At 41.9% G+C, this 12536-nt stretch overlaps 2 long non-coding RNA genes across 2 annotated transcripts in view; one reads left to right on the forward strand and one right to left on the reverse strand.

The window, feature by feature from the left end:
- The window catches only part of LOC105708026 (uncharacterized), a 112145-nt gene that overhangs the window by 60915 nt on the left and 38694 nt on the right, over positions 1 to 12536 (forward strand). The gene's annotated exons all lie outside the window — the stretch shown is intronic.
- Positions 10249 to 12536, reverse strand: part of LOC135276064 (uncharacterized) — a 191121-nt gene continuing 188833 nt past the window's right edge. Inside the window, exon 3 of the long non-coding RNA XR_010343627.1 lies at positions 10249 to 10380. This is a non-coding gene — a long non-coding RNA (uncharacterized LOC135276064). The remainder of the gene's footprint in view (positions 10381 to 12536) is intronic.

The raw sequence follows: 12536 nt of genomic DNA on the forward strand, positions 1-12536 counted from the left end.
AAAATTATGATTGTCCTGTGACCTTTAAAAATTTTTGTCATAATATTTTTCTGTTACTCTCCATTCTAAATATATAGAGTAATGAAAAAATAGTAAAGCTCACATTTATTTAGTACTCCGTAATTTAGAATATTGGAAGTACTGAGAATTAAAGTGTTTTTTTTCTTTTCTGTGTAAAAATCTTATCAAAAATAGTTTGAATGGTGCTTACCTTCTTCTCATTCTGTAACTTATGATGGAGTGGGCATCTTTTTCTATGCCTTGGTGAACTCTCATATCCTTTCTAAGTTTTGATTAGTTGCCAATATTGTGTCCTTTGTGCCTTCCATGTCATGAAATATCTCTGAGAGTTCCTTTAATGAGAGGGTTTTTCCCCCCTATTGCTGGTGTTACTTCCTCTGGAGCATCCTCATCATTTCATCACAGCCACTTTCTAACTGGTGTCGGTAAGTTCACGTTCTTTAAGCTTCTCCAGCTGCAGATACAGGCGGTGTCCACATTCCACAGTCAGCTATTTCTACTATCACTCCATTTACATTTGGTTCTAATTTCACTCCCAGTACTACCACTTCTCCTTTCTTTGCTGTGTTTCATCTGGGCCACTCGTCTCTTATGATTATCTGTTTTTGTAAACTGTCATGTGGGTTTATCCCTGAGAGACAAGGAGACAGCACAACCACTTGATTTGCCATCTGTGAGTGAACTGAATAATAGATGTGCAGTGACCGAGCCTGGATGAACTGAAAGAAGGGACGTGGTTGGCTACTGATGATGATGTACATCTGTTATTTATGTAGTGATTTGTGTACTCAAGAGTGAGTGGGGAAGTTTCACAGTTAATATACTGTGGAAACTGGAATTTGAACTGTATTGCTGGGAGACTAGTGTTATTTAAGCCATGGTAACTGAAATTTGTGCACACAGGAACTGTGCAAAGCAAGGACTGCCTGAACATGTTCATTATAGAAAATTTAGAAAAGATAGATACGCAAAAAAGGGACAGCATATCAACTTTTGATCCAGGGATCGAAAGCTTTATGCCTGACTAGGAAGAGAATGCTTACAGCAGCAGTGACCGTGTGTTCTGGACAAATTTAGAAACACAGTGTTAATTTTCTACGTCTTCAAGGGTTCAGGGCCAAAAAAGGAAAATCAAATTTAAAGGTTTAGACATCAGAAGAGGATCAGAAGGAGAGGCTACAGGGTAGTTAAGATCAAACCAAATGAAGAAAACCTTTAGGCAAAAGTTTCATGAACTGTAAATCCCTCTGAATATAAGGATTATTGTTTGTACCTAATGGAGGCTCTTCCTGTGGGTTTTTAAACTTCCTCTTCTCTGTGTTGTTCAGGGAACCAGCACTGCAGCCCTGCTGAGCCTCAATCCAGCACAATTCCTAAGCTTCCTTTACAGGGTCTGGCACTACTCCTTCCCCAGTCTTTGTTTTTGGAATCAAGTAGCTTCTGTCATGGGCTTCAGTGCTCACCTAATTGCCTAAACTAGGGCCTCAACTCAGTTGCCAGGGGATTTCTTCCAAGTAGTTAGGGAAGGAAAGGGACTTCTCATCAAGGGGGGCATAGATTCCCTTTTAGCTGATAAAAAAAACTAGGTTTTACTTTTAAAATTTTATTATTGAATGCAGAGGCTAGCTTCTTCACGACATCTTTCAAGACCCTGCCTCATCAAACACTTCTTATGGCATTCTGTATTTTCTGTGGGTCACATGAAATTGACTAGGCTTCTTTTTTGATTTGATAAACCCACTTAGAATGAATATACCTATCCCAGGAGTTCTAATGCTCCACTAAAGAAGTTTCAATCACTTTTTTTTTTTGAGACAAAGTCTTACTCTGTCGCCCAGGCTGGAGTGCAGTGATGCAATCTCGGCTCACTGCAACCTCCGCCTCCCGCATTCAAGCAATTCTCCTGCCTCAGCCTCCCTAGTAGCTGGGATTACAGGCACATGGCACCATGCCCAGCTAATTTTTGTATTTTTAATAGAAACAGGGTTTTACCCTGTTGGCCAAGCTGGTCGTGAACTGACCTCAAGTGATCCTCCTGCCTCGACCTCCCAAAGTGCTGGGATTACAGGCATGAGCTACTGCACCCATCCCACTTTCTTTTTCATTCGGGGAGGTATGTGAAAACTCTAAGGATCAAGACAATTGATGGAAGGTCTAGTTTTTTACTTAATGGAATCATGAAGTTAGGAGTTGGGCAAGCCAATGATGTTATTCTAGAGGTAACAATTAGTAATGAATTAGACAGAGATGGGGGAGGTCATAACTAATTAGCAAGCAGTAAAGATTGGTAGTGCACCACTATATAGGATACCTTGTGTACACCACCTCACATTTTCTTGACCACCATCTAACCACAGATGCAACAACTAGCTTTGTGCAGGTGTATTTTGATAGTACCTTCCTTCAGGTGCATCTGTTCTTATGCCCTGCAGCATCCCTAATATGGTGGCTACTTGGCTTTCATGCATACAAAATCTGGAAGGGTTGACTGATTGAAGCTTAGGGGCAACCCTGACTAATAGATAAGAGCCAGTGGACAAGGGCTACCTCTATCCATTCCTTGGGCAGAAAACACTATGGCATATTCTGTGTTGTGCCATCAGGGAAGAATGGACCAAGTGGAAGGCCCTGAAACTGTGGGAACCCCCTCATGTCTTTTTGTGACTGAGATAGTAACTCAGAATCAATATGATACTCTGGGAGGAATTGCAGAGGCTAATGTCATCATTAAAGATTTAAAGGCTGTAGGGATGGTGGGTCTCATCATATTCCTATTTGATTGATTCCCCTTTATGACTTCGATAAAACCCATAGGGTTATGGCAGATGATAGCCCCAATTACAGATGCTGCGGAGAAATACGGAGTTTTTCCTGGGCAGATCAGCACAGCTTTCATTATTCAGGTATAATGTATGTGGTAATTAATCTGGCAAATGCATTCCTTTTAGTACCCGTTACTCAGGAGCTCAAAGGTAAGTTCACATTATGTGGGAGGGACACAAGTACACATTCACTACTTCGACACAGAGATATGTTATCTTGTTGCTGCCATAATACAGTCTGTAAGAACACTGATCATTATGGCATTTCACAGAATGTCATGAGGATCCTCTACATTAGTGACATCATTCTAATTGGACCTGGTGAGTAGGAAGTGACAAGTAGTCTGGATGTTCTAATAAGACACATGCATGCCAGAGGGCTGGAGACAACCTCATAAGATTAAGGGGCTTTCCAAGTCAATGCATTTTTTAGAAGTTCAGTGGTCTGGGACTTACTAGGACATGCTCTTTGAGATGAGATAAGTGAAAAGTAGTTGCACTTTGTATCCTCCTACCACTGAGAAAGAGTCATGGTGTTTGGTAAGCTGCTTAGAATTTGGAGGGAAGCCCTTGGGAGTACTTCCAGAGAAAGAGAGAGCTTTGCAGCAGGTCCAGGCTGGATATAAACCAGCAAATATAATGGTGCTAAAGGAATCTATTGTGGACAAACAAGGTGTGTGGATATTCTTGCAAACTCCAATAAGAACATCATAATATACATCAGCAGGGTTCTGAGGCAAGGACATGCCTTCTGAGCAGAGAAATAGTCTCCATTTAAAAAGTACCTCCTGACATGTTTTGGCTCCTCATAGAGAATGAGTACCTGGCCATAGGACATCAAATATTATGCAATAGATGCTGCCCTTCATGATCTGGGCGTGATTCTGCCCTCAGAATCATAAGATCTGGGGGATATAGCACCCAGGCATGGCCCTGAAGGATGTTCCCCTAAAAGAAAGTGGCAAAGTAAAAGTGGGTAAAGCTGTGAACAGTGTAGTTGGCAGTTACTTTTAAAAAATATATTATACTTTAAGTCTTGGAATACATGTGCAGAAGGTGCAGGTTTGTTACATAGGTATACACGTGCCATGGTGGTTTGCTGCACCCATCAACCCATCATCTACATTAGATATTTCTCCTAATGCTATCCCTCCCTAGCTCCCTGTCCCCTGACAGGCCCCAGTGTTCATATATTCTCATTGTTCAACACCTGCCTATGAGTGAGAACGTGTAGTGTTTGATTTTCTGTTCTTGTGTCAGTTTGCTGAGAATGATGGTTTCCAGATTCATCCACATCCCTACAAAGGACACAAACTCATCGTTTTTTATGGCTGCATAGTATTCCATGGTATATATGTGCCACATTTTCCTTGTCCGGTCTATCATTGATGGGCATTTGGGTTGGTTCCAGGTCTTTACTATTGTAAACAGTGCAGCAATGGACATACGTGTCCATGTGTCTTTATAACAGAACGATTTATAATCCTTTGGATATATACCCAGTAATGGGATTGCTGGGTCAAATGGAATTTCTATTTCTAGACTCTTGAGGGGTCACCACACTGTCTTCCACAATGGTTGCACTAATTTACACTCCCTTCAACAGTGTAAAAGTGTTCCTATTTCTCCATATCCTCTCCAGCATCTGTTGTCTCCAGATTTTTTAATGACTGCCATTCTAACTGGGGTGAGATGGTATCTCAATGTAGTTTTGATTTACATTTCTCTAATAACCAGTGATAATGAGCATTTTTTCATATGTTTGCTGGCCTCATAGATGTCTTCTTTTGAAAAGCATCTGTTCATGTCCTTCACCCACTTTTGAATGGGTTTGTTTGTTTTTTCCTTGTAAATCTGTTTTAGTTCTTTGTAGATTTTGGATATTAGCCCTTTGTCAGATGGGTAGATTGCAAAAATTTTTTCCTATTCTGTTGGTCGCTGGTTCACTCTAATGATTGTTTCTTTTGCTGTACAGAAGCTCTGGGGTTTAGTTAGATCCCATTTGTCTATTTTGGCTTTTGTTGCCAATGTTTTTGGTGTTTTAGTCATGAAGTCCTTGCCTATGCCTATGTCCTGAATGGTTTTGCCTAGGTTTTCTTCTAGGGTTTTTATGGTGTTAGGTCTTATGTTTAAGTCTTTAATCCATCTGGAGTTAATTTTAGTGTAAGGTGTCAGGAAGGGGTCCAGTTTCTGCTTTCTGCATATGGCTAGCTAGTTATCCCAACACCATTTATTAAACAGGGACTCCTTTCCCCATTGCTTGTTTTTGTGAGGTTTGTCAAAGATCAGATGGTTGTAGATGTGTGGCATTGCCTCCAAGGACTCTGTTCTGTTCCATTGGTCTATATCTCTGTTATGGTACCAGTACCATGCTGTTTTGACTACTGTAGCCTTGTAGTATAGTTTGAAGTCAGGTAGCTTGAGGCCTCCAGCTTTGTTCTTTTTGCTTAGGATTGTCTTGGCTATGTGGGCTCTCTTTTGGTTCCATGTAAAGTTTAAGGTGTTTTTTTCCAGTTCTGTGAAGAGGGTCATAGGTAGCTTGATGAGGATAGCATTGAATCTGTAAATTACTTTGGGCAGTATAGCCATTTTCACAATATTGATTCTTCCTAACCATGAGCATGGAATGTGTTTCCATCTGTTTGTGTCCTCTTATGAGCAGTGGTTTGTTGTTCTCCTTGAAGAGGTCCTTTACATCCTTTGTCAGTTGTATTCATAGGTATTTTATTACCTTTGTAGCGATTGTAAATGGCAGTTTGCTTTTGATTTGGCTCTCTTTTAGTCTGTTATTGGTGTATTGGAATGCTTGTAATTTCTGCACATTGATTTTGTATCCTGAGACTTTGCTGAAGTTGCTTATCAGTTTAAGGAGATTTTGGGCTGAGACGATGGGGTCTTCTAAATATACTATCATGTCATCTGCAAATAGAGACCCTCCTTTCCTAATTGAATACCTTTTATTTCTTTTTCTTGGCTGATTGCTCTGGCTAGAACTTCCAATACCATATTGAATAGGAGTGGTGAGAGAGGGCATCCTTGTCTAGTGCCAGATTTCAAAGGGAATGCTTCCAGTTTTTGCCCATTCAGTATGATATTGGCTGTGGGTTTGTTGTAAATAGCTTTTATTATTTTGAGATATGTTCCATCTATACCTAGTTTATTGAGAGTTTTTAGCATAAAGGCTGTTGAATTTTGTTGAAGGCCTTCTCTGCATCAATTGAGATAATCATGTGGTTTTTGTCTTTGGTTCTGTATATGTAGTGGATTACGTTTATAGACTTGCATATGTTCAATCAACCTTGCATCCCTGGGATGAAGCCTGCTTGATCGTGATAGATAAGCTTTTTGATGTGCTGTTGCTGTCGGTTCACCAGTATTTTATTGAAGATTTTTGCATCTATGTTCATCATGGATATTGGCCTGAAGTTTTATTTTTTTTGTAGAGTCTCTGCTGGGTTTTGACATCAGGATGATGATGGTCTCATAAAATGATTTGGGAAGGATTCTCTCTTTTTGTATTGTTTGGAATTGTTTCAGAAGGAGTGGTACCAGCTTCTCCTTGTATGTCTGGTAGAATTTGTCTGTGAACCCATCTAGACCTGGGCTTTTTTTGGTTAGTAGGCTATTAATTGGTACCTAAACTTCAGCCCTTGTTATTGGTCTATTCAGGGTTTCAACTTCTTCCTGGTTTAGGCTTGGGAGGGTGCAAGTGTCTAGGAATGTATCCATTTCTTCTAGGTTTACTGGTTTATGTGCATGGAGTTGTTTGTAGTAATCTCTGATGGTAGTTTGTATTTCCGTGAAATCAGTGGTGATATCCCCTTTATCGTTTTTTATTGCATCTATTTGATTATTCTCTCTTTTCTTTTTTATTAATCTGGCTAGTGGTCTGCCTATTTTGTTGATCTTTTCAAAAATCAGCTCCTGGATTTATTGATTTTTTTCAAGGGTTTTTTTGTGTCTCTGTCTCCTTCAGTTCTGCTCTCATCTTAGTTATTGCTTGCCTTCTGCTAGCTTTTGAGATTCTATATCTTGCTCCTCTAGCTCTTTCCACTTTGACAATAGGGTGTCAATTTTAGATCTTCCCTTGCTTCTCATGTGGGCATTTATTGCTATAAATTTTCTTCTAGACACTGCTTTAAATGTGTTCCAGGGATTCTGGTACATTGTGTATTTGTTTTCATTGGTTTCGAAGAACATCTTTATTTCTGCCTTCATTTCATTGTTTATCCAGTCAACATTCAAGAGCCAGTTGTTCAGTTTCCATGAAGTTGTGCAGTTCTGAGTTAGTTCTTAATCCTGGGTTCTAATTTGATCGCACTGTGGTCTGAGAGACTGTTTGTTATGATTTCCGTTCTTTTGCATTTGCTGAGGAGTGATTTACTTCCAATTATGTGGTCGATTTTAGAGTAGGTGTGATGTGGTGCTGAGAAGAATGTATATTCTGTGGATTTGGGGTGGAGAGTTCTGTAAATGTCTATTAGGTCTGCCTGGTCCAGATCTGAGTTCAAGTCCTGGATATCCTTGTAATTTTCTGTCTCGTTGATCTGTCTAATATTGACAGTGGAGTGTTAATGTCTTCCAGTGTTATTGTGTGGAAGTCTAAGTCTCTTTGTAGGTCATTAAGAGCTTGCTTTATGTATCTAGGTGCTCCTGTATTGGGTGCATATATATTTAGGATAATTAGCTCTTTTTGTTGCACTGATCCTTTTACCATTATGTAATGTCCTTCTTTGTCTCTTTTGATCTTTGTTGCTTTAAAATCTATTTTATCAGAGACTAGGACTGCAACTCCTGCTATTTTTTGCTCTCCATTTGCTTGGTAAATCTTCATCCTTTTATTTTGAGCCTGTATGTATCCTTGCATGTGAGATGGGTTTCCTGAATACAGCATACTGATGGGTTTTGACTTTTTATCCAATTTGCCAGTCTGTGTCTTTTGACTGGGGCATTTATCCCATTTACATTTAAGGTTAATATTATGTGTGAGTTTGATCCTGCCATTTTGATGCTAGCTGGTTGTTTTGCGTGTTAGTTGCCGCAGTTTCTTCATTGTGTTGATACTCTTTACCATTTGGTATGTTTTTGCAGTGGCTGGTACTGATTGTTCCTTTCTATGTTTAGTGCTTCTTTCAGGAGCTCTTGTAAGGCAGGCCTGGCGGTGATGAAATCGCTCAGCAATTGCTTGTGTGTAAAGGATTTTATTTCTCCTTTGCTTATGAAGCTTAGTTTGGCTGGATATGAAATTCTAGGTTGAAAGTTCTTTTCTTTAAGGATGTTGAATATTGGCCCCCACTCTCTTCTGGCTTGTAGGGTTTCTGCTGAGAGATCCACTGTGAGCCTGATGGACTTCCCTTTGTGGGTAACCCGACCTTTCTTTCTGGCTGCCCTTAGCATTTTTTCCTTCATTTCAACCCTGGTGAATCTTAAGATTATGTGCCTTGGGGTTGCTCTTCTTGAGGACCATCTTTATGATGTTCTGTGTATTTCCTGAATTTGAATATTGGCCTGTCTTGCTAGGTTGGGGAAGTTCTCCTGGATAATATCCTGAAGAGTGTTTTCCAACTTGGTTCCATTCTCCCCATCACTTTCAGGTACACCAATCAAACATGGGTTTGGTCTTTTCACATAGGCTTATATTTCTTGGAGGCTTGTTTACTTTATTTTTTCTCTAATCTTGTCTTACTGCTTTATTTCATTAAGTTGATCTTCAGTCTCTGATATCCTTTCTTCCATTTGGTCAATTTGGCTATTCAAACTTGTGTATGCTTCACGTAGTTCTCATGCTGTGTTTTTCACCTCCATCAGGTCATTTATGTTCTTCTCTAAACTGGTTATTCTAGTTAGTAATTCCTCTAACCTTTTTTCAAGGTTCTTAGCTTCCTTGCACTGGGTTAGAACATGATCCCTTAGCTCAGAGGAGTTTGTTATTACCCACCTTCTGAAGCCTACTTCTGTCAATTCATCAAACTCATTCTCCATCCAGTTTTGTTCCCTTGCTGGTGAGGAGTTGCCCTTTGGAGGAGAAGAAGTGTTCTGGTTTTTGGAATTTTTAGGTTTTTTTGTGCTGGTTTTTCCTCATCTTCATGTATTTATCTGCCTTTGGCGTTTGATGTTGGTGACATCAACATAGGGTTGATGTTAGTTCCCTAGTTTGGTCAACATAGGGTGACATCAGATAGGGTTTCTTTGTGGACATCCTTTTTGTTCATGTTGGTGCTATTCCTTTCTGTTTGTTAGTTTTCCTTCTAACAGTCAGGACCCTGTCCTGCAAGTCTCTTGGAGTTTGCTGGAAGTCTACTACAGACACTGTTTGCCTGGGTATCACCAGCAGAGGCTGCAGAACAACAAAGATTGCTGTCTGTTCCTTCCTCTGGAAGTTTTGTCCCAGAGAGGTACCTGCCAGATGTCAGCTGGAGCTCTTGTGTATGAGGGGTCTGTCGACTCCTGCTGAGAGGTTTCTCCCAGTCAGGAGTAATGGGGGTCAGAGACCTACTTTGTAGGCCAGAAGGTACTTTGTCTCTTAGCAGAGCTTGAGTGCTGTGCTGGGCTATGTGCTCTTCTCTTTGGAGCTGGCAGGCAGGAAAGTTCTAGTCTGCTGATGCTGCACCCACAGCTGCCCCCTCCCCCAGGTGCTCTGTTCCAGGAATTAGGGCTGCTGCCTTTCTTTCAGAGATGTCCTGCCCAGAGAGGAGGAATCTAGAGAGGCAGTCTGGCTACAGAGGCTTTGGGGCACTGTGGTGGGCTCCGCCCAGTTTGAACTTTCCAGTGGCTTGTTTATACACTGTGTGGGGAAAACCGCCTACTCAAGCCTCAGTAATGGTAGACACCCCTCCCCCCACCAAGCTCGAGCATCCCAGGTCGACCTCAGACTGCTGTGCTGGCAGTGAAAATTTCAGGCCAGTGGATCTTAGCTTGCTGGGCTCTGTGGGGGTAGGATCTACTGAGCTAGACCACTTGGCTCCCTGGCTTCGGCCTGCTTTCCAGGGGAGTGAACGATTCTGTCTTGCTGGTGTTCCAGGTACCACTGGGGTATGAAAAAAAACTTCTGCAGCTAGCCTAGCTTCTGCTCAAACAGCTGCCCAGTTTTGTGCATGAAACCCAGGACCCTGATGGCATAAGCACCCGAGGGAATCTCCTGGTCTGTGAGTTGCAAAGACCATGGGAAAAGCATAGTATCTGGGCTGGAAGGCACCATTCCTCACAGCATGGTCCCTTGGCTAGGGGTGGGAGTTCCCTGACCCCTTGTGCTTCCTGGGTGAGGCAACGCCCCACCCTGCTTTGGCTTGCCCTCCGAAGTGGGCTGCATCAACTGTCTAACCAGTCCTAATGAGATGAGCTAGGTACCTCAGTTGGAAATGCAGAAATCACCCACCTTCTGTGTTGATCTTGCTGGGAGCTGCAGACTGGAGCTGTTCCTATTTGGCCATCTTGCCAGTTGGTGTAGTTACTTTTTATGGCAGGTGAAATGTCCTGAAGTGGTGATGTATATAGAGTCTTAGGCAGTGGCAAATGGTTTGGCTGGTTAATCAAAGCCCTAAAAGAGGCAAGTTTGGAAGACAAGAAGTATGAGTAAGAGGCGTGTGCATGGACCCATGAAAGTAGGCATGAAGCATTGGCTTTCTGTGTGTTATGGTAATGCCCACTGAAGAACAGTCATCTGGGGGAGGCCCTCATCAATTGAGTCGAAAGATCACTTGTCCTGCAGATTTCAGCCACCCTCTGTCTCAGCCACTCTAGCTCTGTGCAATGGACTCATGGTAGAGTGGTCATTGTACAAGGATGGACGTCATGCATGGGTACAATGGCATTGGGTTCCATCTCACTAAAGCTAAGGGCCCAACCTGCCAATAACAGAGACTTATATTAATCCTCTGAATGGCCCAACACTTGAAGAGAACAAACAAGCACCTAATAACAGTTTGCTTGTATCAAACCCCTTCCACCAGCTGCAGCAGTGGGGACTGTAGCTTTATTCAGGAAGCTTTCCTTTTTCCTTTGTAGAGACTGTGGTTGGCTACCACCTTGAGCTCTCTGGTGGTCAGGATTTAATAATGTAGGGCATGAGTGGATCTGAGCAGTGCAGGAGATGTACTCTGTCAGACACCTTGTGTGTACCACTTCACATCTTCACAGCTTCTCAGTTTACATTTTATTCCAGTCACTGCTGTGGCAACTAGTTTTGCGCAAATAAATTCAGACAGTGCTTCACTTCATCTGCATCCCATTTTGCTGCTCTGGGACTTCTCAAATGCTGTGCTGTGAGATGGTTGTGGAAACCCACTCAGGCATATGTAGCTTGAAAGGGCAGGGGAGTTAAAGCCCAATAGGGCATCCCTTTTCTAATGAGGGATAAGAGCTGATAGATAAATGATGGATAAATGAGGCATATTCTATATGGCTCCTCAGAAGGTCTTAGTGCGGTGAAGCCCTCGTTATACAGCAGTGACCAACCTGATAATGCCCTCCTACCCTCTCTTTCCTGGATCATTTCCCAGATAAACTACTTGCACAAGCCCTTATCTTGGGCTCTACTTTTGTGGAAAAATCCAAAATCATCTCAATCCAATGTAAGTCAAATTTCCTCAAGTCTTACCTGTATATTTAGATACAACAGAGGCACATTGAAGGTAAAGATAAAAATTTCTCGGCTCTTGCTCCAAACTGCATGACCCTAATCTTAAGTTCTTCCTCTCTGGCTTACACAGTCAGTGTCCACTGAATGCTCCTTGGCAGTCATGCCTCAGTACTGTCACTGATGTCTTGGGTGACAATGCTGATGATGCCTGAGCCAAGTCTGCAGTCTCCAGGTGATATGCAGGATGCAGACCCTGACTCTCTAGCTCCTAAGTGGCTCTGCACTCTCTTGGATTTTCTCTATTTGGATCCACACAGCAATAAAAGAAAATTTCCTCTTCCCTTTGGTGTTATACTTCATTTCTCAGGCCCAGTGCACTATGAGTAACATCCTAGTGTCTCTTTTTGATTTTGCTTATGGCCCAGACAGATTAGACCTAGTTCATGGAGCTGGGCCAGTGAGTGATAGGCAAAGCAAATCTCAAGCTCTTCCTCCCATCTTCATCTGTCTCAGACCCTTCTCAAGCCTTCTCTACTAGCTTCCTTCCAAATAGCCTCAAAATGCAGATAGCTGCAGCCTCAATGATTATTCCACTAGGACTTTTCCCATTGTTTGACTTGTCATAAAGTCCTGAAACATAGCAGTGGGTGCATCTTAGGCTCACATGGAATCCTGCTACCTTTCCCTCTACAATATTACCCTGAGAAAGTCTACTTCATATGTAACATGTTAATGTTCATATGGAGTGGAATGCCAACAAAAGCCTTCTTGTTGTAGACTGCGATTTCAAATATGACCTATGGATTTCGAGTCCTCACCAGTCTCTGGCTACCAAATAAGATCATATTTTCTTTTACAATCTAAAGTAAAATGGCCCTGAGTCCTCATCCTTTTAACACCCTTCCTCTGCTGAGTTTTCCTCCACAATTGCATTCTGGGAATCAAGGAACCACTCCCATGCCCCACACATCTGTGCTGTTGGGCATGTTTATCAACCATTCATTCCCCAACTTAATCTGCTTCTCCAGCATCCTTCACTCTCCACATAGATCTGCAAGTGAGGAAGGGGCCTATGAACCGAGTATAATCAATTTGGTAATCACAGCTCTTAGGTT

This window comes from Aotus nancymaae, unplaced genomic scaffold (assembly GCF_030222135.1).
Source record: "Aotus nancymaae isolate 86718 unplaced genomic scaffold, 86718_ANA_hifiasm-v0.15.2.pri h1tg000003l, whole genome shotgun sequence".
Classification (NCBI taxonomy): domain Eukaryota; kingdom Metazoa; phylum Chordata; class Mammalia; order Primates; family Aotidae; genus Aotus; species Aotus nancymaae.